Source organism: Peromyscus californicus, unplaced genomic scaffold (assembly GCF_007827085.1).
Source record: "Peromyscus californicus insignis strain IS unplaced genomic scaffold, ASM782708v3 Scaffold_15__1_contigs__length_86483966, whole genome shotgun sequence".
Taxonomy (NCBI): domain Eukaryota; kingdom Metazoa; phylum Chordata; class Mammalia; order Rodentia; family Cricetidae; genus Peromyscus; species Peromyscus californicus.
In genome coordinates, this window is record NW_026294447.1 from 78,370,494 (window position 1) to 78,376,906 (window position 6,413).

The window sequence follows — 6,413 nt, forward strand, 5'->3', positions numbered from 1 at the left end:
TTGGTTGTTGACTGATGTGGGAGGGCCCAGCTCACTGTGGATGGTGTGACCGCTGGGCTGGTGGTCCCTGGGGTAGGAGAGGGGAGGGGCCAGCTCTCAGAAAGAAGGAAAGGAAAGTGGGGAATGGGAACCCTTTAGTATTATTTAGTAGATCTAAGGAGAAAGTAACATGGTTTCACTCTAAATGACAAAGTCTTTGAGGACGATTTTTAAATGGTGCAACCACTTTGGAAAACTATTTCGCAGTTACACACACACACACACACACACACACACACACACACACACACACACACACTACATTCTGACTCAGCATTTCCACTTCTAGGTATATACTTCAGAAAAAAAATATAAAATACAGTCAGCTCCCTTTATTCATGGGTTCCACAACTAACTGCAGATAGATGCTCTTTTTAAAATAAAAACTATGGCTGGTCATGGTAACTTACAGCAGGGCCTAAATTTCCTTTACCCTAATTAATAGCTTGATGGCTCTCAGCTAGCCTAAGGAATTTAGCCCTTCCACCTACTATTGATTTAATTGTGGAATTGTTTGTGATTTCATCACCATTCCAATCACATTACACTTTAACAGGCCTCAACACACTTATCACAGTCTTGGTTCCCTCTACATACTAACCACTACATAGTGGAGACATTTTATATATCGGACAAATAATATCAACCCTACAATTACATGAGTGACTGCATTCATAGCCGTACATATTATTCCTGTCTACTCTCCCTGAACTTGAGACTTGGAGGCAGAAGGATCAGAAGTTCAAGGCCAGCCATTCAGCTACATAGTAAATTTGAAGCCAGCCTGTCTCAAAAGTAAATAGAGAGAGAGGGACTTGTTTTAATTTCTACCCCAGAACAATACAATACAACAGTTATTTATTTAGCATTTATATTATATTACGTATTCTGAACAATCTAGAGGTAACCAGGTGTGCTGACTGGTCTTATGTCGACTAGACACACAAACTAAAGTTATCTGAAAGGAGGGAACCTCAATTGAGAAAATGCCTCCGTAAGATCCAGCTGTAGCACGTTTTCTTAATTAGTGATCAATGGGGGAGGGTCCACTGTGGGTGGTGCCATCCCTGGGCAGTGGTCCTGGGTTCTAGAAGAAAGCAGGATGAGCAAGCCATGGGAGCAAGCCATAGCAAGCACTCCTCCATGGCTTCTGCACCAGCTCCTTCCTCCAGGTTCCTGCCCTATTGAGTTCCTGTCCTGACTTCCCTCAATAATGAACAGCAATATGGAAGTCTAAGCCAAATAAACCCTTTCCTCCCCAACTTGCTTTTTAGTCATAGTGTTTCATCACAGCAATAGAAACCCTAAGACACCAGGCATGGTGGTATACACACCTGTAGATCCCAGCACTTGACAGAGGCAGGGAGACCACTGCAAGTTCCAGGCCAGCCAGGACTGCACAGGGACACCCTGTCTTTACAGCCTAAGTAAGAGAGAGGGATGACTGTCTTCAGGTGGCAGCATTTGTGATGTTGACCCGTCGAGAGCAAATTAAAAATTGGGTAATGCTGAGAAAGGCAAGCAGACTTTAGTTCCGAAGTGTGCGGCACCACTCTGTGGAAAAGGGAAGCAAGCACAGGACTGGACCGTATCCATGGTCTGTTTGGTCAGAAGCCAGGTCGGGCCTCTGGATTCTCTTATACAGATACCAAAATGAGCGTTACACGGGTGAGGATATCTGATGGAGTTTTTGGGGAATCCCAGGAAGTATGTCCCTGGAACAAAAGTGATCTTCGCTAGCATTAACAAGGAGGTAGAAATGGCAGGCCTAGTGGCTTATATAGTGAGTAAGTGTAGCTAGAGTTTTCCTGCCTTGTCCACACAGTCAGGACAAATCTCTGTCACCCGCCAGTCCCACAGCCGCTCAGACCCAACCAAGTGAACACAGAGACGTATATTGCTTACAAACTGTATGGCCATGGCAGGCTTCTTGCTAGCTGTTCTTATAGCTTAAATTAATCCATTTCCATAAATCTATACCTTGCCACGTGGCTTGTGGCTTACTGGCATCTTCACATTCTGCTTGTCATGGTGGCGGCTGGCAGTGAGTCCTCCTGCCTTCCTGTTCTTTCTTTTCTCCTCTTTGTTAGTCCCGCCTATACTTCCTGCCTAGCCACTGGCCAATCAGTGTTTTATTTATTGACCAATCAGAGCAATTTGACATACAGGCCATCCCACAGCAAGTAAGGCTACTAGTGAGTACTTCCCTATCTAGTGAGTAAGGCTACTAGTGAGTACTTCTATATCTAGTGAGTACTTCCCCTGCCTTGTTTATTACAAAACAAACGTCTCATGGCTTTTCATGTGTACCATAATCTAATTTGTACACCTGAAATACAGATCACGAATGGTTAACAACGTTTTTCTTGGACAGTCCTGATTAAGGGAAGCTGACTTGTAGTAGTAAAGTGGATACGCTCTCTTTTAAAATAACAATTCTAGTCGCAGAAACACTGTCACTGCTGTCCCTTTCTCAAGACAGGATTAAACTTGATTAGTACTGTTCAACTTTCCACAGAGATGGGGGTGTTGCCTCAAACCGATTGAATGGCTTTATATTGAGGTGTATATAACTAGGCATCTGAATATGTTTAAACACTGGGAAAATTCCATCACCGTCTCAGAAACAAGAAGACTCACCTGTGTTTCAGTTTGTGTTCACTGGCCTGTTACAGGCAATGGCTACACGTCAGGAAGCAACTGTCTGTTCTTGACGATGCTGATTTAATTAGAATTCCCTACGTCAAGGATGCTGCCTTCTACTGCTGAAAGGCACTTATTGTGGTTTATGTATAATATCAAAAAGTATTTAACACTAAAAAAGAAAGCCTAAATAAAGAAAGAAAACCTAAATCAGGAGGTGATTTAGAGTATATAGGAGAGTATATGTAAATTATATATGTGTAAACACATCATTTTGTGTAAGCTGAGCAGCTGTGGGGGCTGCTATTGTTTGAATAACTGTCCCCCCAAAGGCCCAAGAGTTAAATGCTTGATTACTGGGTAGCACAACTGGAAGGTGGTTGTACCTTTGGGAGGGCCTGGGGGAAGTCTTTGCGGAGAGAGCACTCCCTGGAAGAGGAAGACCCGGACGGTCGGTGACTTCCTCTCTGTGGCTTCATGGTGATGATGTGAGCAGCTTCACTCTACTATGGCTGCTACCGTGACCAGTGTCTCACACAGGCCCAGAGCGTGAAGCCAGCCATGCACAGACTGGAACCTTCAAGCTTTGAGGCAAAATAAACCTTTACTCTTCATAAAATAGCTATGTCGAGTAGAACCAACTCCCCCATACCCCTAGATACCAAGGGACACAATTGTGTGTTCACGCAAAAAACTTCAAAGAAGCATTACTCCAAGATGGAAGCAAGGTAAATATGCCCCAACAGATAAACAACTATGGACTGGCCACACCATGCATTATTATGCACGTATGTAAAAGGAATGAAGTGTTGATACACATCACAACTTGGATAAATCACGACCGTCATGAAACAAGCAAAACAAGTCAGTCACAGAAGCCCACATGTTGAGCTGGGCAGTGGTGGTGCACACCTTTAATCCCAGCACTCAGGAGGCAGAGGCAGAGGCAGGTGGATCTCTTTGAGTTCAAGGCCAGCTTAGTCTATGTCTACAGAGTGAGTTCCAAGACAGCCACAGCTGTTACACAAAGAAACCCTGTCTCAGAAAAAAAAAAAAAAAAAAAAAAAGTCTACAAGTTGCATGACTCCGTTTATATGGTGTGTCCATCATGTACAAACTGAAGAGCCAGGAAGTAGATCGTGGTGGCCTGAGGCTTGGGCAGGGCTGAGGGGGCCAGCATAAAGGGGGGAATAAATGCCAATAAATAAAAGGAGATGGTAAAAATGTTATAAGATTAGATGGTGAAGATGCATTTTATGAGTATTCTAAAAACATTGAAGTGTAAACGATTGGTGATTGATTGATTGATTGATTGATTGGCTGGACTGGAACTCACTAAGTAGATCACAGAGATCTACCTGCCTCTGTCTCATGAGTGCTGGAATTAAAGGCAAGCACAACCCCCCAGCTAAACCGGACACTTTAAATGAGTGGATTTTTATGTATGTTAAATTTATCGTAATGAAACATAGAAATAAAACAGAAAGAGGAAGGAAGGAAGGAAGGAAGGAAGGAAGGAAGGAAGGAAGGAAGGAAGGAAGGAAGGAAAGGGAAGGACGGGGGGAGGGAAGGGAGCAGTCCAGCCACCCCACTAAAAAGATACACAGAGAGGCCACACAGAGCAGAGGCCATGGACTCAGATGGGGAAGGAGAAATTCCTGCTCTCTCGAAATGCACATCAAGCCTCTGAGGAGCCCCAGGCCAGCATCAAATGCCACAACTATGTGTCAGAGCAAGACAGGCAGGCCCAGCAGGCTGAGCTCAGCCTACACTGACCACAATAATGAAACAGATGTGCTTTCGAGCCACTAAATTTGGAGCTTTTTGTCATACAGCAATAGACAACAAAAACGCCCATTTGAAATGATACAAGTTCCAAATGGATCAGAGAAGAGGAGGGGGTGGTATTAAAAGAAAATATAGCTAAATTCCTCTATTAACTGGGTATGAGGGAAATGTTCTAATTATGCCTCAAAATGAGGGTTCACTAAGATAAAACATTAATACATTTAAATTGTGTTAAAATTGTTTAAGCTTTTGAAGAGCAAAACCTCCATGAACAAAGTCAAAAGACGTGTCAGAGTCAGATGAAACATGTATAACCTATATTACAGAAGAAAAAAATAAAAGACCAAAATTGGGGTTTGGTGGAATGCTCGGTAGGTAGAAGGGTTTCCTCTGCAAGCAGGAGAGGATGGTTCAACGGACTTCCTCTTCTTTGAGAAACTGCCTCAAGGTGATAGGCCGAGAGCAATAGAGGAAACCACCCCGTGCCCTTTAATGTCCTCCACAAGTGCGTGCATGGACTTGTGTACTTGTACATGCACAAAACATGACCGGGGGCGGGGAGGGGGAGGGGGGGGAGGGAAAAAAATGAACAAAAAAAAAGAAAGAAAAAAAACCACTAAAATTCCTAATATATAAAAACAATTTTTTAAAAGTTTATTTTATTTTTAAGTGTGTGTGTGCGCGCGCGTGTGTGTGTCTGAGAGTATGTGTGTGTGTGTGTGTGTGTGTGTCTGAGAGTATGTGTGAACACATGACAGCAGCGCCCTCGGAGCTGGGGTTACAGAAGGTTATGAGCTGCCCCATATGGGTGCTGGGAACCGAACCCTGGTCCTCTGCAATGGCCTTACTGGATCCTCAGAGCTGAGCCATCTCTGCAGTACCCTCCCACCCCCTTTTGAAAAAAGAACCCTCCTACTTCAGGCTCTTGAGTGCTCGGACTAAAGTTTCATACTACCACACCCAGTTTATAAATAATTTAAAACTTTTTAGGATAAATGCCAAAAATTTACCCTAAAAGCCGGCAAAGATATGACTAGAAAATTAACAACAGCAAAGTAAAACTGACACTTAAACACGAGAATCTCTGCTCAGCTCAATCATCATAAGCAATATGTAAATCAGAACTATCCCAAGTGCTTTCTTGGCACAGGAGGCCCTGCATCAGTCTTACAAAAGCATACTGAGACAGGAATTATTTTACTTATGAGATAGGCCAAAGTTCAAAATCTTGACAGCATAGTGTGCTGCTGGGCCTGCTGAAGCACCTTCATATATTCCTGGTGGAAGGAAAGGTGGTACAAGTTGATGGAGAAGAATTTGGCAATGTCCGGCAAACCCTCAGAGATCCACCGCAGCCCAGTGGTCCCATGTCTAGAAATTTACCATGAGAACACACCTCCACCAATTCAGAAGTATTCATGTGCCAGGCTGTTCTTACAGCACTATTTGGAGTTAAAAAAAAAAATCTGCAGATGGCCACGACGGTACATGCCTGTAAATCCAGCATTCAGGAGGCAGGAGGATTGCAAATTACAGGCCAGGTTGGCTACATAATGAGATCAAAGCTAGCCTAAACTATGTAAGTCCTTTTTCTTTAAAAAAAAAAAAAAAAAGAAGAAGAAGGAGGAGGAGGAGGAGAAGGGGGAGAGAGAGAGAGAGAGAGAGAGAGAGAGAGAGAAGGGAAAGAGGAGGATCAGTTGATCTCTGAGAGAGAAGGTCCTTGAAGCTTTGCTGAAGTTGAAGAGATCAAAATATTTTGTAATAATAATAGGAATTATTTTTCATTTGTGTGATATGGAATTTGCAAAAGAGCAGTACAAAGGCAATGCAAAGTAAACCTATTGACACTTTAGCACAAAAAAAAAAAAAACTTGCTAGGCATGATGGCACATGCCTTTGATCCCAGCACTCCAGAGGCAAAAAGACTAGAGGATATCTGAGTT

At 43.2% G+C, this 6,413-nt stretch overlaps 1 pseudogene; it reads left to right on the forward strand.

The window, feature by feature from the left end:
* Positions 1-1,534: 1,534 nt before the first annotated feature.
* LOC128110431 (cytochrome c-like) lies at positions 1,535-2,403 on the forward strand (annotated as a pseudogene).
* Positions 2,404-6,413: the final 4,010 nt, after the last annotated feature.